The sequence below is a fragment of the Equus przewalskii genome, chromosome 3 (genome assembly GCF_037783145.1).
Source record: "Equus przewalskii isolate Varuska chromosome 3, EquPr2, whole genome shotgun sequence".
Lineage (NCBI taxonomy): Eukaryota > Metazoa > Chordata > Mammalia > Perissodactyla > Equidae > Equus > Equus przewalskii.
In genome coordinates, this window is record NC_091833.1 from 64694630 (window position 1) to 64720046 (window position 25417).

At 36.2% G+C, this 25417-nt stretch overlaps 1 long non-coding RNA gene across 2 annotated transcripts; it reads left to right on the forward strand.

Moving 5' to 3' along the window:
• Nucleotides 1–18302: 18302 nt before the first annotated feature.
• LOC139082654 (uncharacterized) lies at nucleotides 18303–24886 on the forward strand. 2 transcript variants are annotated; one of them, XR_011538860.1, is made up of 6 exons: nucleotides 18303–18408; nucleotides 19362–19428; nucleotides 20286–20306; nucleotides 20383–20412; nucleotides 21483–21625; nucleotides 24477–24886. It is a non-coding gene; the product is annotated as an uncharacterized lncRNA (long non-coding RNA). The 2 variants fall into 2 exon arrangements; XR_011538861.1 differs by lacking the exon at nucleotides 24477–24886 and adding an exon at nucleotides 21838–22034.
• Nucleotides 24887–25417: the final 531 nt, after the last annotated feature.

Consider the following 25417-nt stretch of genomic DNA (forward strand, 5'->3'; position numbering starts at 1 on the left):
AATAAAACTTGAACACGGGTTAATAAGAGCTAGAAATAAGTCAAGAACTGTCAGTTATCATTAAGAATGTTAATAATTGATTAGTGAATATTGATTCATTGGAAGTAATTTGGAAGCTTTCGTTAATTTCTAAGTATGAGAGGAACTGGTCTCTTGTAGAAAAAAACATTAAATTAATTTGATCTGTGAAGAATAATTTATGAGAAATATATCTAACAGTTTGTTTCTTTTCTTTTTTTTTAAAGATTGGCACCTGAGCTAACATCTGTTGCCAATCTTCTTCTTCTTTTTTTTCTTTCCCTTCTTCTTCTCCCCAACGCCCCCCAGTACATAGTTGGATATTCTAGTTGTGAGTGCCTCTGGTTGAGCTTTGTGGGATGCCACCTCAGCATGGCTTGATGAGGGGTGCCATGTCCATGCCCAGGATCCAAACCAGCAAAAGCCTGGGCTGCCAAAGCAGAGCTTGCGAACTTAACGGCTCGGCTGTGGGGCCAGCCCCACCATTTTTTTCTAAAAAGAAGATATAGTTAATATTATGTTTTTGGTATGCTTTGAGAAATCTCTGAACGCAATCTTATGCAAACTCAAAATATGTACAGTTACCTCTTAAAATAAAAATGTTACTTTATTACACAGAAAAAAAGACTTTTAAAGCTAAACACCTACTATCAATTTAATAGCTATGCACATGTGTAGTTCACATCTAATATAATGCCTGGGAAGCATATATACTAATTTCAAAATTATGGTTCCCTTTGAGGATCTTTGGTTGGGAATGGAAGTGGATGGGGAGGATGAAGCTTCAACTGTATTGATAACAATTTTCCTTTTCATTAACCGAGGGCTCTTAATAAATTAAGGTATTATTTATGTGCGGTGAAATACACACATTGTGAATGTATAGGTCAATCGGTTACCAAGGTCAAGGTATGTAATGCTTCCATCACCCCGTGAAGATTCTTCCCGCCCTTTCCCAGTTGATCACCTCTCTCAGAAACAATTACTCATATTAATAAATCAAAAATTAGCTTTTACTGTTTTAGAACATCATTTGTGTGTAATCAGAAAGCACATACTCTGTGGTGTCTGGCTTTTGTCACATGGCAAAATGTTTTTGAGATTCACCTGTGTAGTTACAATTATTGTTAAGTAATCTACTCTAAGACTATGCAAAGTTTGCTTATCCATCTCCTGTTGAAGGACACCTTGGGTAGTTCTAGTTTTGGACTATCATGAATAAAGATACTATAATATTATTTGCACAAGGATTTTTGAAGACACATTTTTATTTCTCTTAGATAAGACAGAGGAATGGTACTGCTGGGTCATATGTAGATGCACATTTAATATTTTCACAAACTGTTAAACAGTTTCCCAAGGTACGAATTAGGATCATTTTGCACTCCCACTAGCAATATATGACAGTTCCTGCTGCTCTACATCCTAATCCACATTCAGTTTTTCAGTCATCTTGACTTGGGCTATTCTAGCTTTTGTATGGTAATACCTCGTGTTGGTTTTTATTTGCATTTTACTGATGAGTTAGAGGTTGAACACTAACCCCTACATCCTTTAAAAATTATTTCTTAAAAGTCATATGCCTCTGATGCTTAAACTTTACTACTTCTGGAAGAAATTTTGCATCTTTTGTTTAATTTAGTTATTATTCATTTATTTAATATATCATTAGTAAGAAGACATTTTTGAAGTCCCACTGCATTGATAGGCCATGTCAAAGGGTTATGAGATATCAAAGTCACCTTGGGGAGAAAAGTTAAGAGAAGTGAAATTTAGAAATAACTTCTTGCATTATACTATTTTATTTATACAGTGAATTTAAATAATTAACCTCGTCTAAAAAATATGGGCTAGAAACATATAGGATCAGAAATGTCATTAGAATCCTGAATTAGGCTTATATCATGCTTAATAATATCAGAATCTCAGAGTTTCTTCAGATGAATCTATTTATTTTCCAGATGAAAATGATGGGATTTAAATAGGATAAATGGCTTCCTCAAGTTGACATTTTGACAAATGCTGTTTCTGAAGATAAAAAAGAATCTTTAGAGAGTACAAGATTATATATTCTATTTTTCTTAGAGTATGCTTACAAGGTAATATCTTCTCCTGTAATAATATTTCTGTTGAAATTAAGTGTAAATATTTGAATAGTATATTGTGAATAGTTTCTATAAATAAAAATGTCTTACCTCTTTAGGTGAATCAGCAGCTTTTAAAGGAAGAGAAAAGCAGAAAAGATATCTTAGTTTTATAACATGGTTGATAGTAAAATTGCAACTGACCCCGTGCTGCTATTATGATTAAACAGAGAATTGATACAGATCATTGGTACGCTAAACCTGCCATTCTACTTAAAGATTTATTATAAAACTAGTAGTGGACACAGATTAAAACAAAGATGTTTCCCAAGTCCTAAGAACAAGAGTTTCTTAAACTCAAATATTTGCTTTGCTGATAGGTTCATTATTCAGGTTTTTTTTCCTTTTTTGTGTTATGCTTCCCTCCCCCCTTGTTTTCCATGCCACATGAGGTGGCAAACTCTGGTTTTATAACTCATTTGTAATTTTAAACTCAGAATAGAACAGATGTCAGTATTGGGAGTATTGTCGCTGATTATGTGTGACTTTCCCAGTAACTCGATACAAGGAATACCTGAGGTGAAAGCTCCTCTGATTTTACCAGAAATGGAAGAATGTCCAAGGAAGTCAAGAGGTGGGTCTAAGAACACAGTTGAACTCAGGTCAGGAAATACTGACATTTCTTCCAGGGATTTTTCACATGTAAGAGCACTCTGTCACCACACTTCTTTGTTGAGTAATCTTTCTCAATTTTGATTTTGAGCCAAATATAATTCTGTTTGTATATGTGTGAATGTGTGTGTGTGTCTGAAAGTACATTTGGTCACCTTAAGGACGTTTTGTGAGCTAACTTGAGGAAAATGTTTATGTGAAAAAATGTAATTTAATAAAAAACATATAGTTAATTACAAAAGTAGTTTAGGTTACAAATATATTAGATACTGTTAATGTAATTAACACAAATTTATCCTCCAAATTTTCTCGTGTACTTATATACATGGCAACTGCCAGAACAAGAATAAAAGTAATGAATAGAACTTAATTTTATTTGTCTTGATAGTAGTTATGATAAAGTGGTAACTCATTCATTCCTTCATCAAACATGTGCTGATCATTCTATGTGCTAAAGCATTGTGATTTTAGTGATATGAAGAAAATTAAGATTATGTGCCTTGATTTCAAAGAGCTTGTTTTCTGGAAATTTATACGAGATATGTTCACCAAAATTCTGGGATGGGAATATACTTAAAAATCTAAATGTTATGAATAATGAAAATGTTCACATCATCCAAACTGAATAAGTGGAGACATCTGGGTAAGGAAGGGAGTAAATACTGTGCTAGGTCCTATAATATGAGTGGAGTTGCAGAATTAAGGAGGTGAAGAAATGCAAGGTGTTGGAAACCTGAACAGACATGAAAATAAGAAAGAGTGGAGTGCGGTAGAAGAACAGAGTTTGAGTGCAAGAGGAAGATTGACAAGAGCTGAGGGTAAAGCCCACAGGGGCTAAAGATTCTCCACCTCACTGTGGGGCCTGAGGGCAGCATGCAAGACTTTAAGCCAACATGTGACATGGGAAGAATTACATTTTATCTTAATTACCATGGCATCACTACAGAGAAAAATTAGCAGTGGAGAAAAAGAGCAGGCGGGGTCCTGTCTAAAGCATTCATAATGCTTTAGCACGCAGAGTGACCACTTAGGAGGTGTGCCAATAGATTGGTGTAGAATTGTAAAGGCTCATATGTAGAAAACGTCATTAGGGATGATGATGAAGAAGCAGATTGAAGAAATGTTTAAAGGAAGAAGAGACAGCCTATTAAGCAACCGATCTAAAATTGCAGGACTTTTTTGTGTCTACTGGGAGAAAATTATTAAATTCTCCCCATCATTTTATTAAAAAGAAAAGCTTATTCTGGCACCATTTAATATAGTTTCCTAGTTCCATGGTATACAAGTGAATTCAGAGCCAGTGAAGTTAAAAATGAACCATATTTGAATTAGAACATCAAAATTAAAATATATTGTGAGGAATATTTAATAATTATAGAACTCACGAAACTCTCATATTTTATCTAATTGAAAAATATAAGAGAAATAATAGATTTCTCCTGAAATTTTTTATGTCAACAGCGGTGATAATATTACAGAAGCATATTGCACCTGAAAATGGAAATATTACATTTCTGCTAACAGTTATTTTGTTCCTTTTTTATTGAAATATTTACAAAAAGTATACCAATCATAAGTATACAGCTGGCAAGCTTCTATTTATACATATACCTGGGTAACCACTGCCCAGATCAAGACACAGGATCCCAGAAGGCTCACTTTTCCTCTACTCCCCCCCGTCAATATTCCATCCAAAAGGCAACTACTGTCATAACCTCTAAATCAGATTAGTTTCACCTGATTTTGAAGTTCATATAAATGGTATTATACAGTGTATATTCTTTTGTGTTTGGTTTCTTTCACGCACATCTCTGAGAGTCATCCATGTTATTGCATGTAGTGAGAGTGAGTCTATTTCCATTGCTGAGGAATACTCCATTGTGCGAGTATACCAGAAATTATTTACCTATTCTCCCGTTGATGGACATTTCAGTTGTTTGCAGGGTTTTTATTTTTTGCCTTTTGTAAATAACACTGCTACAAACCTTCTTGCACATGTCTCTTGATAGACATAAGCATTTATTTCTGTTTAATATTAAAAAATTTTAATCATCAAACACATGAAGTGATAATGACTCATACGTTATTTTATGTGGTTCTTATCTGCCAGTTTCCCTCATTTATTTATGTTAAGAACATTGGATGTTATTCAGAATATGAAATATCAAGAGCCTCCTAGTGAAGTTTTCCAATACGCAAGCACTGTATAGAGTTTCCACCCATGTCATGATGCAGGAAAAGATATAATCGTAGTGTTATTTTTCTCTGGTATTATATTTAAATTAGAAAAAGGAGGCTTAGAGAGAGTGGCCTTTTCCTGCCAAGAAATCATATTCACTGGCTTTGGAAAGCATATCCAAATGATACAATTAAAAATCCTTGGAAAAAAAGAAAATTTCTCTTTTTAGACAATTAAGATGTTAAGTAAAATCACAGAATAAAACAGGATGAATAGTTGGTGTGTGCTCTTGATGATGAAAAATAAAGGAAACTTTTAATGATGGAAATAAAATATAAAAAGGAGACAAAACTTAGATATGGGAGTAAAATAACTTAGAACATTCACATTGAACTTTAAAACAATAATTCATATTGCTGAAAGCCCATTTATGCTGGCCAAGGGATAATATATGTACAAATTCTGAATTTACCTTGAAGTTAAAAATATAATTAATTATAACAAAATATATGTTAGATTTTCAGGCAATAAATAATCTTCTAGGTAGTACTCATGGCAATAAATTAGTAAGTCATCCTCATCACTGGAAGTTTTCCTTTTTTTTTTTGATCATAAAGAAATGAATACATATGTTTGATTAAGACAGCTAGATAATTTAAATAAATTATTTTGGCATTTGATTTCTAAGTAGTGTACGTATGTAGGTTCCCTCTAAATAACTATTGGAATAAGTCTGACTTTTAAAGTGTTTACTGCTAACCCATGTTTAAGGTTTATTCCAATGTTTGATTATATTCTTTCTCTTTCCAGTTTTTCTTCCTTCCTTCCTTCTTTCTCTTCCTTCCATCCTTCTTTTTTGTGTTTCTTTCCCTGTTCTTTCCAACAACAGATATTGAGCTCTATTATGGGCACTGAGGTCACAATACTGACTAGATAAAAACAATATGTGGATAAAGTGAACATAAGGAATTTGGAATTAAAATTTAAATGATACTACTTTGATGTAAATGAAGATGTTTATAAACCACACTGAAATTTAACATACCCTGTATTTTAGGCTGGAACACTAAATTATAGGTATTACTCAGTTCATTGTTTTCAAATTCAACAAAATAGGAAGTGTGTGGATTATGTTTGACATTGAGAAATAAGAACTGCCAACTCTAAGCACAGGAGTGGCATTTTATTACTCCTATATTCCATGACCAGTTCTTTAGTGGATAACTTTAGAAAACTGATAGATCAGAACATGGATTGCTGTCTTTAACTAAGGGAAGAATGATCCTCTTTCCTCCAAGACCAAATGCTATGCCCTTGAAAATGTCAAGGTGTTTCATTTACAACACAGCCTAACAAAGAGATATTGATATCTCATAAGTATGGTGTCACAAAGATATAACCCATAGCCAACTCTTATAATGTATTTTCCTGTTTTATGGTTTCTTGTCTCCTCCAATAAGATAATCTTTAACTATCCATCCATCCTAATGAAAGAAACCCAAATCTGGAGAGGCCTTGACAGACTTTTGAAATTCATTTTTTAAGCCCCCAAACAGTTTAGGTATTATATATTATATTACTGTTTCATTCTACTGTAATATAGAAATATGAGATGAAAAATTTGAAACAGTCTGAGTGCAACTAGACGTAAGATATAGTTTTGAGTTCAGGGGATTCAAGTGAAAAAATATTGACACTGCCATCTAGGTGCTTACACGTTAATCTAGGAGACAAATGTATATAGAGCAACGTCTAGGGGATAGTTGAGTATATTTGGGAGTCATAGGATATAGATGTAATTAATGCGGATAAGATGATATAGGAAAAATGTACTCAAATAAAAAGCAAGCTGAGATCAGAACCTTAGAGAACATTAATGCTATGCATGGGAGAAAGAAGAAGAGTCCACAAAATACCTAAAAGAAGAGATTTATATGGAGAATTGCCGAGAAGAAAAACATAACAAACAAAATTAGATAAAATAGAGACCTTAAGGGGCAAATTACTTAATCTCTTTCAGCTGCAGTATTCTCATTTGCAAGATGTTATAGTGATAATTTTGAGAAAAGAATTGTGAAAAACGAAAATAAATCATACCACACAGTTAAGTTGGTCAGTAAATTTGGGGATTTATCATTGTCATTCTTACTTTTATCGCCATTATTAGCATTAAGAAAATAGATTGGGTGGGAACAAAAGGACAGAGAAGTTTGCTTTGAAGTAGAGGAGAGTCAGGCTATCTTTCGAGATTGGAGGAAAAGTTAATGTTCAGCTTTAGACTGAATTATGGAAGGGTCCGGGTAGGAGGTTGATGGTCTAGTGGCCTCAATATTGTCCCCAAAGGAGAAAGGGAAATTCTTTCCTGTTAGTGAGTGGAGCAAAAATAAACTGAAGGCTTGAGTAGAAAAATGACTACCGGACAGCTGCTGAAGGAAAAAGAAAGACAGCTAACTGTAGCTCCAACAAGGAATGTTTAGCAGGCCGTACTGCGTCCTCAACAAGTTTCAAAAACAGAAAATCACTGAGGAGACAACTGTACCATTGGGAAACATTTTTCCTTTAGAATTTAGCTGCCTGAATAGAAAGCAGCAGAAATATTTTTTAAGGGTTTCCAGGGTTGGGGTTTCTCAGGTAGGGTGGATCAAAAGAGGAGTTATATAAGCTGTTAAGGTAATATTTCAAGCAGTTAATGATAAAGACCAACCTGAGTATGAAAGTTCAAGAGGGAATGAATAGAATGAAATACAATGGGAGGAGCCATAAAGACCTGGAAGATTCTATGAAGTCAAACAAAAATTCTCTTACCTTTCATCCTTTTCACAGTTTAAATACAGAGGGCACATAACTGCCCTCCACAACAAAAAACCCTCCAATGCATTTTTAGATCAAAACAAATTCCTACCATGCATTACTGTGGTTTGTAATGGTGCTAAATGAGCTTATCAAAATGGGAAATATTTTCATAAAATTCAATGAAATCTTTGCTATATCAATAAAGTGCCTAGCAAAATTGAAGAAATCATCTGGCTAAGGTCCATACAAAAATACTTAAGTAATAAAAGCAGAACTATGTGTGAGAAAGAAAGTGGAGAATTTCTCCAGTTATCAATGAAAATGTCTCAGTATGCCATTTCTTTTGCCAAGTCTGGCAGAATGTTGATCTTTAAAGTTAGAACTCAGCTTAAATTTTTGTAACGTTCTGTGCTGGAAACAGTTTAGTGCCTATCATATGTCAGGCTCAATAAATAGTTTACTAAATTCTTAGTTTAATCTGGAAAAGAAAACTTGACCACAGATTATTCTAGTGATTAAAGTTGAAAATTTTCTATTCACACAGAAAGAAATTGTGTTTGTAGAAAGCCAATAGTTCTAGATCCAATCTTTGAAGGCATCAGCTTATTCCTGGAAGTAATCAGAAAGATCCAAAAGACCTTTTATTTTTTTTCTTTTAATGAGAATGCTTTTTGTTTGTTTGATTGCTTGCTTCCACCCCTACTCTCCACACAACTTTTATAAAAACTGTCTGCTATTGGGGAAATAGAATTAAAAACAAAATATTGTGTCACCCCAGAAAACCTCTCTTCGTCACAAACAGTTTTATTGTTGAATGAGGATTAAACCAGAATGTGATGTGCATCACAGGTAATCTGCTGAAAATTGAAAGATGGAAAGAAATCTCACTCTTCTATGTAACCAAGCAAATACAACTCATTACATACATTTTAGCACCCTACCACTAACCTCCCACTAACTGGAAGATAGGATAATTACATTCCAAAGAGATGATCCTTGGACCCTGAGAAAGACATTCCTAGGTTGTAAAGCTGACAAGAAGTTTATTTAGCTTTTAAGAAGATTTACACACATTTCAAGGGACAGCAAGAAACTTACAAGTTTTCTAAAATAAATGCTCTAAGAAAAAAAGGAGAGAGGTCTTTTTCTTTATTTTCAATAGAGAGAATTAAACCTCTTATTTTAAATTTATATTTGCTCTTATGCTGCCATCATTTTACTTTTATGGAGCAAAGACACATAAGGCTACTGTCCTTAAACTCATCTTAGCTCTGTAATCATGTCTTATGGTTTTGAATGGGGACTGGAAAAGCAACAGCTATTGGATGATATTGACTTTTCAGGTTTATTGGACAATTTTTCTGCGAATACACAAAAGGGGAGAGAATATTGTAACACAGTGGGACAGTGCTTGAGATTCTTTATGACAGCTGTATAGTTTCACAGGAATTGATCCTTAAAGCTTAAATTCTTAAAGTTGATACAGAATTATATGACAAACTTTTTTTGAGTTTTGTTTCCTCAATGAAGATCTTTAATGTTTGATGACAATTGTTTTTATAAGTCATGGGGTACCACTGACTTAGATAGAATTTTAAATCCTTATTATGTTATTGGCTCTATGCTGCTCTCTCGGCTTTTCTTGAGAGAAGAAATTTACTAACTCAAGGTGTTGGGAGGGAATATTTAATTCTGGCTGCTGCCTGTAACTATTGATTCATATTCACCTTGCCCTCAATTAAAACCTCTATGTTTTCAAATGTTTACTTTTTTTAAGCCATAGCTCCCTGATACTTTATTGTTAGTATTTTTGGAATAATTTCTGAATCTTTTATTTAGTACGATTAAAATTCTTCTATTTACAATGTCAATTATTAAGAATAATCTGATATGTGGTTTACAAATATCTTCTCCCAATTGTTAGGTTGTCTTTTCGTTTTGTTGATGGTTTCCTTTGCTGTGCAGAAACTTTTTAGTTTGATGTAGTCCCATTTGTTCATTTTTTCTTTTGTTTCCATTGCCCGGTCAGACATGGGACTTGAAAATATGCTGCTCAGACCAATGTCATAGAGCGTACTGCCTATGTTTTCTTCTAGAAGTCTGATGGTTTTGGGTCTTACATTCAAGTCTTTAATCCATTTTGAGTTGATTTTTGTGCATGGTGTAAGGGAATGGTCTACTTTCATTCTTTTCCATATGGCTGTCCAGTTTTCCCAACACATATCAGATAAGGGGTTAATATCCAAAATATACAAAGAACTCATACAGCTCAACAACAAAAAAACCAACAATCCAATTAGAAAATGGGCAAAAGATCTGAAGAGAGATTTCTCCAAAGAAGAAATACAGATGGCCAACAGGCATATGAAAAGATGCTCAACATCATTAGCTATCAGGGAAATGCAAATCAAAACTACAATGAGGTATCACCTCACTCCTGTCAGAATGGCTATAATTAACAAGACAGGAAACAACAAATGTTGGAGAGGGTGTGGAGAGAAGGGAACCCTTGTTCACTGCTGGTGGCAGTGCAAACTGGTGCAGCCACTATGGAAAGCAGTTTGGAGTATCCTTAGAAAATTAAGGATAGATCTACCCTATGATCCAGCTATTCCACTGCTGGGTATTTATCCAAAGAACTTGAAAACACTAAGGCATAAAGATACTTGCACCCCTATGTTCATTGTGGCATTATACACAATAGCCAAGACTTGGAAGCAACCTAGGTGCCCATCAAGGGACGAATGGGTAAAGAAGATGTGGTATTTATACACGATGGACTACTACTCAGCCATAAGAAATGATGAAATCCGGCCATTTGCGACAACATGGATGGACGTTGAGGGTATTATGCTGAGTGAAATAAGTCAGAGGGAGAAAGTCAAATACCACATGATCTCACTCATAAGTAGAAGATAAAAACGACAAAAAAAAACACACACATAGCTTTGGAGATTGGACTGGTGGTTACCATTGGGGAAGGGGGAGGGGGGAGGGCAAAAGGGGTGATTAGGGTCACATGTGAGGGGATGCACTATAATCAGTGTTCGGGTGGTGAACATGATGTAATGTATCCAGAATTCGAAATATGATGTACATCCGAAAAAAATAAAAATTAAAGAATAATCTTTGAGATCCTATCTCATTGAAAGGGCGTATCAAAACAATGCTATATCAAAATGTCCTATCACGAAAATAAGCAAAAGAAAAATTTAGAAGTTCTTATTTCAATGCATCTTCCTGAATATGGTCAATTTAACCTACCTATTTCATGTAATAAAGAAAGCATAGGGTAGAAACCTATAGCATCAAAGGTGTTACTAGGATTCTGTAAATGCTATTGAACCTATGTCATACTTAAAAGAATAAGAATCTCAGAGGTTGAGTCATTTATTTTCCAGGTTAAGATAACAAGATTCAGAGAGAATAAATGGCTCCCTCAAGGTGGCATGTTGAGTTTCCCTCTGAAAGCTACTAGAACACAAAACTCTTAAAGTCTTTTCACTGTGTATCATAAATACTGGGAACCCATATGACTTTAGTCATTCAGCACAAATACTGGTTCTGAAAATAAGGCAAACACTAAGAGAAAATAGTATCTCTAGACAACAGATATTATATCAACAATTCACTTAAGGGACCACTTGCAGGAGTAGTTCTTCCAAAATAAAATTCTGTTGAAATGAAGAATAAAACTTAAAAATTAGTACATGATTGCTAGATAATCAAAGTTTTCTGTGTGTAAATCAAAGTATCTTATCCCTTCATATGAGTCATCAGCCACCTTTGGAAAGAAAATTTACCTTGATTTTATTATATGGTTCATAGTAAAAATGCAATTGACTATGTCACTCTTACAATTAAATATAGAATTGACGAGTAATTTGAAAAAATAGGTTATTTCTGCTTAAAGACATTAAATAAAGCTCAGTGGAGAGTAAGTTTTCTACAATTCCATATATTCACACTCTAGTGTCTATTTTATTTTGGCCCATGTTTACCTTGTTCCTGAAAGGGAGAAAAAATTGTCATCATGAATGGTAGTTAAAATAGAGAAGTCAAAACAGGGATATGTCCGAAATCTCATGAAAGAAAAAGAGTAAACTCAAATATCGGCTCTGCTGATACGCCCATGATTTTTTTCGTTTTCTGTTATGCTATTTTCACCTCTCTTTCTTTTATGTACCATAATGAAGGGTAAACCTGTGGTGCCATAGTTCCTTTGTAATGCTAAACTCAGGATACAGCATATCTTTGTGTTTAGAGAACGGCCATTCTTTTTACACAGCACTCCTGGTAATTAGATGCAAGGGGCACCAAAGGTGGAAGGTCCTCTAATTTTCACAGAAGAGTAAGAAAGCTCCAGAGAAGCCATGTGATGAGCCTGGGAAAAGAGCAGGACTTAGATTGGAAAATCCTGACGTTCAGTCCTGTGCTTTTTAAATTTAAGAAAGATCTGCCATCCTATCATCTCCACATCTTTACTGCGATGCTACCTATTTTTTTTTTACAATTTTTAATTTAGGTCACTTATAGATGAGTATGCATAAGTGAAGGTATATTCTACAACCTTAAGAAAAGTTTTTGAGGAGAATTTATGAAAATATTGTAATGTAACAAACATTGTACAGGTAAATGCAAATGTGATTTAGGAGACATGAAATATTAGAGACTGTTCAGGTAACTAATAAGAATTTATTCACCAGGTTTTCTTATATACTTACTGACATAGCATCCACTAGAACAATGATAAAGGCAAAGCTTAGAAACTTTATGTTTAAGTCCTGATAAAGAAAATGCAATGAATCAGTAACTCATTATTTTGTTTGTTAAACATGCACTGATCATTTCATGTGCTAAATAAATCATTGTGCTATCTACTACAGATTCAAAGAAATCTATTTCCCTGATTTCAAGATTATTGGCCAACAGAGTTTATACAAGTGAGGAAACCCAAATAGTACTCTAATAGCAATATTTGCAAAATGCTATGATAACTAAAAATTAATCTTATGCAGCCTGAGAAAAGAGGGATGTTATGATAAAGAAAGGGATAAATGTTGAGCAAGTTCCTACAGCATCAGTAGAGTTACAGACAGAAGAATGTTATAATCATTTTCAGGAGAAATATCATTCCTTATGCTGCAAAAAGTGAAAAACCATATACAATCCCTCGCCTGAACCTCAAATAGACATTGCCTCAGGAGATCACCATTGGCCTATGGTGCTGAGAGTCTTTGCTCTCCTGTTTACCTCAGTATTTTATACATGTGCCCTGGGTGACTTCTGTGTATCCTTCACCTTACAGCCAACTCAATAGCAACGCCAAGGTAGAGAATTGCATATGCTATATATATAATTTAGCAAAGGAGATGAAAGCTACTTCACTGATCAATTTTGTACATGTAGCAATAATTTCTTCTCCTTTAAACGCTGCTAAGTCTTAATCATCTTCGTCCCTATCTTTTCGTGCTGCTTGGCTTCCTAACTAATATCTGGTGAGATGGCTGTAATTTGTAACCATCAAGCTGTTTTCACTGCTGTTTCTGTATAACAGAATCCCATTTCTTCCTTTCAAAAAGAAATCATTTTCAAGCACAATCTTATGTTTCTAATCTTAATTTCTATTTTTCATATTGACAATCTAAGCTAAGTAAGCATTCTTTTAACCACCTCCTTTTCCCGGGTTATGTAACACTGAAGCAGCTTTCTATGAGAGCTTCTTTGCTGGCAGCTAATTCTAATTCATTTCATCTTATTTCAATCCTACAAATATATGATCCACAACCTCAGCTCGGTTCTTTGGAAACTTTGTTCCTACATTTCCCTGATTTGTTGCTGGTTCCATTTGCCACAGTATCTATCCTAACCCTTTTCCTGGGTCCTCACATTTCCTACCTCAGCCCACAGAGCCAAAGATAACCCCTACTGTCACTGCACAGCAGTAGGCACCCACTGAGAACATAACCTTCTGATGCCCTCCAGCAGTGGTGTCCACAATGACTTCCATTCAACAAATATTTATTTACTGACTATTTATTGAGAGGCTAGCCCTCAAGCACTCTGAGGGATGTTGAAGTCACAGCAGGGAACAAAAGGCACAAAAGCCCTGAATTCATGAACCTTTCATTGTAGTTGAGAGTGGCAGACAAGAAGCACACAAATAATCCGCAATCTCTCAGGTGGTGAAGAGTGCGCTAAAGAAATAAAAGGCAGGGAGGGGGCACAGAGGCAATTCTGAATAGGAGAGTCAAGAACGTCTTCTATGGTAGAGTGACAGTGAAGAAAAGTTATGAATTAATCATGGGAGTGAGCCTGAAGGAAGAAAAGTCCAAGCAGAAGGAATAGCAGGTGCAAATTCACTGCAAAAGAAAGTTCTTTTCTGTGTTTGAGGAAACTTCCAGAAGTCCAGCCCAGACAGAGAAGAAGGCAAGAAGTGAATACAAAGACACTAGGTCACAGAGAAAGGGGCATGCAGGTTGTGAGAGGTCTGCAGGTCAAGTTTACACTTTGGTTTCAGATGGAAGCCACTGGAAGAGAATATGATCTTGTGTATATTTTGGAAGGGGCCAGGGTTGAAGCAAAAATACCTTTCCTTTGACTTTACAGAAACCTCCAGGCCCTTGATCTTTCCACATACTTTTATTTTCTCTCTTCATTTTTAATTCAGTTCCTTTTTTTCTAATTCAAGACTTCAAATTTTTCATTTAATCTGTACTTGTAATAACTCAAATAACTCCTGTGACCACTGGTTTTGAGGAGCCCTATTTGCTAACAGCTCACTCCTGGAAAGTCCTTAAATATCCTTATACGTCTCTACTGAGAACACTCAGGTGTGTAGGGGAAAAAATAGTTTCATTTATGTTTTCTAAACATGGAATGTGGTACTGTTTTCCAAATCATTTTCTTGTGTTTGGTCATATACCTCTCACCTTTTCCCCTCAATAGGTAGTCCTAATTTTCTGAAGCATCTAACTCATCTCAGCCATGAGCCAATTCCAGACAACAATCATTCGTAGAGAAAATTGAGTCTATTTGGCATAACTGCCTTCAACTTAAACCCTCCGCTCTTCTGTACATTGATCTTTGTCTGATCAGACTTCTAACTTTTTCCCTGTATTCTTCCAGGTTGTGGGACTGTCATATTTTCCAAGGATGTTTATCACTGTGCTTTGGTCTTCATTTCTTCCCTCATCCTTAGAGAATTTTTTAAAATGAAGACATCCTTTCTAATGAAGATTATGGTGATAAAAATATTAAAAAATGACGAACCCTAATGCTTGTAATTGAACAATTTCTATTTGCAATGTGACTTACGTACATTCTCATTTAATCCAGTCCCAACTATTAGCATAATTACTCCAGGTGAGAAAATTGTAGTTTAAAAAGAGTGAGCAAACTCCCAGGTCATTGCAACATTGGATTATGAATGGAGCTTCTTACTTGAAATTTCCTCCCTTTGGCTTCCACAATTTACAAATCGTCCGGAAATTCTCTGTTCTTCTGCTATTCGTTCACTTTTGGGAGATTTTCACAGACTTCTCCATTTCCTGTCAATTGTTATCTAGGATTTTTGCCTTCAGCCTAATTCTCTTCTACTCTACACATTTCTTTTTCTATATGGTCTCTTCAAATTTCACAATTTGCTTTACAGTCAGTAAGCTCTTAAATCCTCAGCTCCAGTCTAGAGAACATTTTTTTTAATTTGGACTCATATATCAGCCCTATCCTGGACTCTTCTGTCTATGGTTGCCTTTAACCATGTCTGTTAAACAAATGACAAGATTTCTCAGGCAGCTAAGCCTGCTCTACCAAAATGCCACACACTGGGTGGCTTAAACAGCTGACATTCCTCACAGTTCTAGAGGCTGGGAAGTTCGAGATCAGGGTACCAGAAGCGTCCTTGGTGGGGGCCCTCTTCCTGGTCTGCAGATAGCTACCTTCTTCCTACATCTTCCATGGGGGAGGGAGGAAGCTCTGGTGTCTCTTCCTCTTCTCATAGGGGCACTAATCCCATTATGGGGGGCTCCATCCTCATGACCTCATCTAAACCTAATTACTGCCCAAAGGGCACACCTCCTAATACAACACATTGTGGGGTAGGGCCTCAACATACGAATTTGCGGGGACATAAACATTCAGTCCATAACATAAGATAACTCCCTGAGGGCAGAAATAGGAGACTGTCACTTTGTATTCCCAGTGCCCAGGAGGTTTCATGTTATCTAGTAGGCCGTCATACCTTGTTCTAGATTTGTCAGTTGCAGTATTTTTCATTTCAGTAATTCCCCTGAGAACATAACACAAAATGGTTCTTTGGTAAAATAAACCAACATCATGGATTTTGTCATAGACTGTAGACCGTGTTGTCATTGTAGGAGCAATGAAGGAAGAGGAATAAGAGGAAGAAAAACAAGAGGAGGAGGAGAAGGAGAAAGACAATCCAGCATAAACACCGTTAATACCCATTCGCAGGTTGCATTCTTATGCCACCAATTAAATGTCACACCTGTGATTCAGTAGTAGCTCTTATTGATTTTTCCCTTTTAAATGAAAGGCCTGGCATTTATCAAACTGCATGGTGGTTGTTTACAGAGGATAAGATATCTGTTTTACTTAATTATAAAGTATCAGGATATATTCTGGTCTGTCAATCTTCTAAAATGACCTCTGTTCCTAGAGTATGAAACCATAACTAATACAAGAAGCTTACTCTGCTGTTTAAAGTCCACTATTCTCTTTCCCACTGTCATCCATAATCCCCATACTTCCTATGGTGTTAGAGCAGAAAACAACGGGCGGAAGAAAGCCTACGTTTTGGTGTCCCAACCGAAAGTATGCCTGAGTTAGGTTTACTTGTAGGCTGTAAATGTATATATCAGCACCTATCAGTTTTTATTGCTGGCAGTTTGTGTTTGTTGCTGTCATCGGGTGGCTGTGCCTTTGGAGCAGTAGTTCATGTTTTCTTCACTCGGCTGTGACTTTCACAGGTCTATCAGAATAGTGACTAGTACCATTGGCTAAATGAATCTGTGAAGAAACAGGTGAGGCAAGGAAGAAGGGGAAGAAATTCAGTGGGGAGGGAAACGGAAAGGAAACAAGGAAGGAAGGAAGAAAGTCATTTGACATTTCCAAAATGAATAAAGCACGGTTTATTTTTGACAATCGGAATTATTTCATCATTACTGAAGTCTGTATATCTCTTTTCCATCAGAATATGTCAAGACAGATGTGTTAAGCGTTTGAGAAGATCCTGCCTATCTACAATGCTTAGAAATCAATGAAATAAGGAACAATCAGATTGATTAAAATTGAATTTGACTTTAATTCTCTGTTTGCCTTAATGAGGCATCTCTCTGGCTTTGTATACTAGCTAGAGAATGACAAAAAATTTTAATGAGGTGTTCAAATATACCATAGAATATTCACCTAGTGAATGTTGCCTTAAAACACCTGAAATAAAATTAAACTTTAAGTTCTGTTAATGGGGTCAGGTCTACAGACAAATAATACATTTGTGTGTCTATTATGTGGCTCCTTAAACTTTATGGTACGCGGAAATCTCCTGAGATATCGTTAAAATGAGATTCCTAGTGCACTTCCGAGACCCTGATTCAACGTGTCTAGAAACAGGGCCTATGTATTTGCATCTCCGGCAAGATCTCAGGTGGTGCTGATTCTGATGGTCCCACCCACCACACGCTGAGTAACAATGGACTGGTATAGAGAATTTATCTTAACTTAGCAATGATTTTATGATACTCAGTTCTGAGTACATTGAATTTTCCAACCAGTAGCAAAGAGGTCAGCCTTTATCCACATTAGCCTAGAGACTTAGTAAAAGCTAATTTTTCCTTCTGTCTAGCGTATTCATGTCAACACATGGCTTCCGTTGAGGAACATGAACTTCTAAAGACTCAGAGGAAGGAAATTAAATTCCAAAACACCTGCATCTAGTTACTATGTTTAATAAACAGTACTGAGTGCATCTGGTCATTTGACTTTAAAAATTGAATTATTTTATCACACAATACTGAAAAGACTACCAAACTTTTGCCAACATTTTAATACCCTTTCAGACTTAAAATGCTCTAAAGGCAGTAGAATAAAAGGACAATTTGATCCTTTGTAGGAAACACATTGGAAATAAATGCTGACTCCGATTTTGTCATGACAGTTTTCACTGTTTGTCAGGCAACAGGAAACATTTTGATAAGATGATGCGACTTTTGACAGAGACTTGTTCCATCTCGGACGCCCCTTTGTTGAAACAGGGCAGATGGTGTTCTACGGAAACACTTTTACCACCTCAATTCATTTCTACACGTTGTTTACTCTAGCACACTGTTCCTTTTGGCTTACTCACACGTGCCTAGACTAACACTGGGAGTCATTTGCTGGGTACATTTGGTTCCTGGTCACTCTGCTTCACAATCCGCTATTGTAAAATCACCCTCTTAAGTTTATTTTTGTCATCTGTGGGCACAGACTTTGGGCATGATTTTCAGTTTTATAATATAATCAAATAATTGACAGGATTTAGAATGACAAATGGATGATGTCAGTGTGTTTAAATAGGTGAGCCCTCTAGAAAAGCACATCACTCCTCAGGGCATCAGAATTCCAGCTCTTTGGGCTCCTGATTCTCATCTTTGGCGAAAGGTAATATATTCATGTACAGTCTAATATGACGTCTTATTCTACTTCTGTTTATAAAATGTATATATTGATCAGAAAAAAGTCTTTACTCATTATTTACCTTTTCGCTTGAAAAATATTATTTAGATTTCTAATTCAGAAATCAATAATTTTCTTTACTTGTCAGCAGCCACAGAATTGTGTTCACTTGCATATACAGAATTACGGAAACATATAAAGAGTTCCAGATTTGGTTAATTGTGTTGAATAAGAGAGTTTGGATGATTAAATCATTTTTGCCAATGCAATTTCTCAAAGCATCCTCATATATTTTCTGTGAAACTTGTTTTCAAGTTGATTTTTCTCCACCTGGTATCACAAATTTTCTAATACCAGGGTTACACCATCTAAAACTTTTAAGTCAGAAACCAGGCTCATTTTCACTAAACGTATGATAAAAACGTTCCCTGTTGCTTGTCATTCTACATTCTAAACATTTCTTTCAACTCCACCTTCATTGTTGTCTCGAACATCATTATGGAAGGCTGCTAGACTCTCACAACCATCTGAGTGATCAGCCTGGCTCCTTCTTTGTCCTTCTTACAGCTGAACTATTTTGCTTCCTACACGCTATCCTCTCTCTCATTTATGTTTCTTTGCAGGTTCCCATTTTACTCATTCCGTAGAGTCTAACACTAGATTTACCTTTTCTTTGCTTTAATACCCTTATTCACTTGATCTGTTTAAGATTTCCATTATGGGTGTTTTTTTAGCACAGCTTTCCATAGCAGAGCACTTATCTTTACTTATCAACGTCCCCCTCTAGTCTCTCAGTTCCATGATGCCAGGCAATGTGTGTCAGTTGTCTTGGTATTTCTAGCATGTTTCATAATGCTTGGAGCCTAGTTTGAGTAACAAATGTTTGATTTGTAATGCAGGAATGAATGTGCCACTGATTTTTCATGTATGCTTCACAGGACTCAGCCAAACATGAAGATCCTTGCATTTGTCTTTTTTATCTTGGCTCTCCTGGTTGCCATGATTGTAAGTATGTCATGGAATTTTGAAGAATATGTTCTCCTTACTTCTCCAAAACATCTCTCTTATTTCCTGGGTTCTGGCCTATGTTTGCATTTACCTGAACATGGCTGTATTAATTTTAATGTTTTAACACAGACAATTTCTTTGAATTCAGCTACATAAGTTTATTAAGGACCGAGAATAAATCTTGAGTACAAATAAAAATGGACACACCTGACCTTCCTGAAACTCTTTTCTCCTCCTCCTCTCCACCCTCCTTTGTTTCCTCTTCTGTTAAAATTATTGATTTCTTTCACTTTGGTTTACTTTGTCTAGTTACTGAGAAGTCCATCAAGAAATAATAATAATATTTCAATTTATCGGACAAATTATAGTGAATGCTTCAAAAACAAGTTGTTTATCACCTTAGCTTTCTGTAAGAGGACAGAAGTGCAAAAATTGAAAATCAAGAAGAATAGCCAAAACCGTAACGGCAACTTTATCAGCACAACAAACATTTGAATAGCTTTGGAGTCACCAAAACATAGTCATATAGAAACCATTTGTCTGCAGCAAATCCAAAGTTTAGCTTTCCATTTTTCCCTCTTCTATTCACGGTTATATTTTCCTCCATTTTACATGCAAAGGAAATTGAACCAAAATGAATTGATATGTGAATGTAGCACATTAGTTATTGTAAGAGCCTACCCTTCACTCATCTTAAAGACGCCATTAAACAAAAAGAAACTAGTTTAGTGGATCAGTTACCAAGACTTTGCTTCCATTTTGTTCAATCATAATTGTAGCAGCTAAGTGCTTTTTTGCACTCTAGAGTTATAAAATTAAGATGTTAACTCTTTTCTTCTTTTCTTTTTTCCAAGGGAGCCGATTCATCTGAGGAGGTAAGATATTCTCATTTCCTAGAAAACTAGGAATTAAACACATATTAAATTTTTAATTTGTTCTTTATTTTAACAGAGATTTAGAAGGCATGTGAGAAGATACCCGGTAAGCATTCCTCTGATAATGTGGTACACTACAACCACAGTTTCTTCTCTGAGTATTTATTCTATAAATAAGAACCAATACATAGCTCTGAAACATATCTGTATAATGACTAGCTCAAGTACACATTGATTTTATTTATTTATGATACACTGGCAAAAGACCCAAAAGTCTTGTGTACTAGTAGCATTTAGATGGAAACTCACAATGCCACCCTAAGGAAGACAATTATTCCCTCAGATCTTAGGTGTCTTTGTTGATAAATAATTACCTTGATGAAACAATTGTTGAAATTCTAATTCTGTTAAGTGTAACATATGTCTAATGGAGCACAGAGGGTGATAAAGGCACATATGGTGTGGTAAATTTCCACCTGCTGATTCTTTTGGAGACTGATGAAATCATTTCGATAAACTGACCATGATAAATAAGATAGAAAATTTCATTTATTTATTATTTTTCTGAATGCAATGTATCTTTGACAACTCATATTATTTTGGTATGTGCTGTTAATGTGATAAGTTCCCAAACATTGATGTTACCAATACAGTAAAGAGATGAATTTAAAATGGCACCCAATAAAAAGATGAGAAGGAGGGATGAAGATATTTGCATTAACAGAAGTCAATATTAAACAATGTAGGAGTTTTAATAGAAAATAAGCTCGTTATAAATCTCAAGTGAGCAGTAGCAATCCCACCTAAACTGGAATTAGTAAATCCATCTGCCCTGGAGCAGTCAAGGATGGGCAATGTAGAAGCTTAGAGGTAACATTATAAAGGCTATCAAACCTTTTTCCAGTGGTTGGCTATCATTTATGAACCATGTGTGTTACAAAACAACAACATTTTCAACAAACAGTAAAAATGGAAACGATCATTTTTACCTTCTCTTCGTCATTTTTCTCAGAAAACAGTGAAAAACTAAACATTTGAAACACAATCATGGAGATGTTGTATAAGGTCCTACGAGCTTTACCAACTTAAGTTTTTTAAGTGACCTGATTGTGAGATATTTGCACTGTCATTGTCTCAATTCTCTACAATGTTCTCTTTCCTTTTGTTGGTATACAGAGAGAGTATTTTAATTCTCAGCTATCTCAAGAAGATAGACCTTATCAACCTGATCCATCAATTTATTATCCTGAATATCCATATCCATATCCAGTGCAATAGCGTTAGAATGCTGTTCAGTACCACAGGACGGGATTACAGAGGTAAGCTGGGTCTAGTGACATTTTTGTTCTCCAGAAAAGTCAATGGTGACAGTTACAGCAAGAAAAAGCAAAAGCAAGCCATCAAACCAAAAGCAGCCCCAGGTTAAGAAATGTATCCCCGGGGAGCTCTCCTGAAGTGTAGTTACTGATCTAAATGTTACTGAGGGGCTGGCCCCGTGGCCGAGTGGTTAAGTTCGCGCGCTCCGCTGCAGGCGGCCCAGTGTTTCGTCGGTTCGAATCCTGGGTGCGGACATGGCACTGCTCGTCAGACCACGCTGAGGCAGCGTCCCACATGCCACAACTAGAAGGACCCACAACGAAGAATACACAACTATCTACCGGGGGGCTTTGGGGAGAAAAAGGAAAAAATAAAATCTTTAAAAAAAATAAATAAATAAAAAAAATAAATGTTACTGAAAGAAATCTTCTGTCCTACTGTGGTGAGGAGCCTCTGCTTTGGGGACGGAGAGACCTGCGTTTGCGTCCTGTTCCGGATCACTAGTTTCATGACCTTGAACTATTCTTCGTCTTTTCTAAACCTCAATTATCTCGTGGACAAAATAGGTGTTACAACAATACTTAGCCACTCTGTAGAATTAGTGAAACTATTGAAAGACATATTATATAAGGGCCCTGAATCAGAACGTCTATAACTGTGGCTGCAGCCCGCCCTGCTGCTAAATCTGCGCCTGGAGGCTGTTTCAAACTTTTTCCTAAATGTGATCTTTCAGGCAGCTTCACAAGCATCATTTGGAAACTTGTCAGAAATTTAGAGTCTAAAGTTGTATTCCGACTAGTGAATTAGAATCTGCATTAAATAAGATTCCTGCATGGTTTATAACACCACAAAGTTTGAGAAGCTTTGCCTTAAACAATTAGGATAGGGACCACTGCTCTAATAGAATACCAACAAGGAGTTAAGGAGATATTAGCAATTCGCTCTTTCGAAAGCCAGTTTGACCTAAAACTATACTATGTGTTCCAAATTCTATGAAAGATTCAATATTTCACTCCAAAATAAAGCAATCCTTTTGGAGATAAAATAAAACAGTCGGACAATTCAAAGTGGATTAGTTGCAGAGGATTTCAGTTATTTTAAATGCCCTTGGAGAATTTCTTCAAATGGAATTCTCAGTTGCCATTAATGACAGAGTGAGGAGTCTGCACTTGGCTCTCTAGGCTTTAAGTAATAGCTGAAGATATCTGATCAGGAAAGAGGATATAATCATATTATCTTGAGCAGATAAATACAGATGAAAAGTGCAGGTTCTGTTTAAGCAGAGGTGTGTGAGAACTGAAATAGGTTGGTAATAGAAAGGCTTAAAAGGAACATGGGCAATGGTCCTAGGAAAGGCTAGATTAAACAATGGGTTGAAAGAAAGACCAAATCAGGAAGGGAGAAAAAAGAAAGGGATGCAAGTTTTCAGGATTAGAGGAGCAAATAAAAGTGCTGAGCACAGATGCCTTAAAAGAGGCAATGCTCTGCTGTCATTTCTCTGTCGTTGATGTTTTCCTTCAGGGCATTATCCTTTGTGTGTATATTTTCCTTGGTTTAAGTAGGGGATGCTGAGGAAGACAATTTGGCTACCTCAGTTTGAGAGAGAATAGCATTCGAACTGAAAAACCAAGTGGGCTAAAATGCAGAACTGAACCGCTGAACCTCATGTCCGAAGTGACAAGGGGAGGAAAAAGATGATGGAAATTCATGCAGTGGATATTTCTGAAGTCCCTGAAGAACCAGGAAAAGTAACAGCAGCTTGTTTGTGTAATGAGTTTGGCTATGAGATTTGAAGAAGTGGAAATAAAGGAGTTCTTTAAAAGATTGGAAAGAAACGATTAGAAATAGATACTGTTTCTTGTGTTATTATTTTGGCAAGCAAGAGTCCAAAGGAAATTTGTATTCGTTCAGTCGTCAGATATTTCTTGACCACATCTTCAGCATGCAATGAGATAGCCACAGGGATATAAGCACCAGTAGGCCAGAGTCTCTGCATTCAACACGTCTTACCTAGTTTTAAAGATGACTATAAAGTCAGACAATCATCAGTCAGAATAGCATTTGATAAAGAAGTGATGCGGTTGAGTAGATTTTTTAGGCACATTACACAGGCAGGAGTATGGCAGCTAGAGTGAGAGGGAGTATAGACGGACAATAAAAAAGTCCATTGGGAAACCATCAAACTAATTTCGGACGAGTAACGTAAGCACTTGAACAAAGAAAGAAGTAGTAGAGAGAGCAGCAATTTCCTCTAGAGTCCGATTATATAAGTACTTTGGAATAATTTTAATAACGCTTTTTCATGTGAGTGATCTTAACGTAGGCACAGTTTTTGGTCAAGGTCTTTTTCATGTCAAATCAAAAAATCAAAACAAATCCAAACTTTGACAGCTAGAAAGTTCATCCAGAAGCAAGAGCTTGCAGTAGGGAGAACTCTCAAATCTCAACAATCTGCACATTTTTCAAAATCAAACAGAAAAAGGCCTTCCTTCTATCGGTAAGGAGAGGGAAGCAAAGATTAGCAGAAACTTTTAAGGGGAAATTGGGCAAGCCGAGGGAAACGAGCAGCAGACACTGGTAGGCAAAGCGTCCACTGTGGTCAGTCGATTCTCAGGTAAGCCGGTAAGGGGGCACATTCCCCTTCCTAGTGCTTGCTCAGGCTCAGAGGTAAGCAGAGTTCAGGGGCACCTAAGAAGGAGATAAACCTGACTAACATTTGGTGGAGACAAAGCAGAGGGCAACAAACAGGCAACTGTGAACACTTGGTCAGTTACATTTAGGTAACGCTCAGAAACAAGAGGGCACAAGGGTTTTAGCAATGACTTAATCTGAATGCTCTCTCTTTATCCACAGGCTTGGCGGGAGATTCGATTTGCTCTGTGCTCATGATGATTCTTCCTACTCCACAACCCTTTACCCATCTGGCAACGTTATGTTAGCCCTCAACTAACAAATACAGCCAAAGTTTTTTTAAAGCATCCTTTTGAATAATTCAAAAGAGTAGCATATTATATGCATTCTCTTATGGATGATATTGGAATTTAAAAAGAATTTGAGCCATAAATGGTTTCCAACACAAAAAAGAAAATGAAGTCCAACAGTGTTACATGAACAACACAACCCGAGATCAATGTTCACTCCTTTTAAAACAGTGGTAATAATATTCTCTGAACTATTTGATTTTTTCCACTTTGTTCTCTGTGTTAATTGTACTACAAAATGAGAAAAAGCTTGCCATGCATAATAAAGTGATCTATCAAGCACATACTGTATACGTTCTTTTCTTTCCCACTGTGTTTGTTGCCTAGGGCAGCCATAATGAAGGACCCAAGCTGGTGGCTACAAAAACAGGAGTTTGGTTCTCCTCCTTCTGCAGGCAGGGCCTGGCTCTCTGACAGCTCTAGGGCACGGTCCTTCTTTGCCTCTTCCCAGTTCCTGACTGGTCTCGGCAATCTTTGTCATTCTGTGGTTTGTAGATGCAACCTTCAGTCTGTCTCTGTTGGCACCAAGCTGTCTTCTCCCTCTGGGTCTCTCTCCTCTTCTCACAAGGACACCTGTCATATTGGAATAAGGGCCCACCCTACTCCAGTAGGAGCTCATCTTAATGAATTCCATCTGCCATGACCTCTATTTCCAAGAAGATCAGATTCTCAGGTATTGGGAGTTAGGGTTTCAGCATATCTTTGGTGGAGGGACACAGCTGGCCCATGTCACCCATCTACTCTCAGTTCTCTATAAAATTTTTCTGCAACCATCATATGCCAATACTTCTAATATCCTTCAGTAGGTCAATA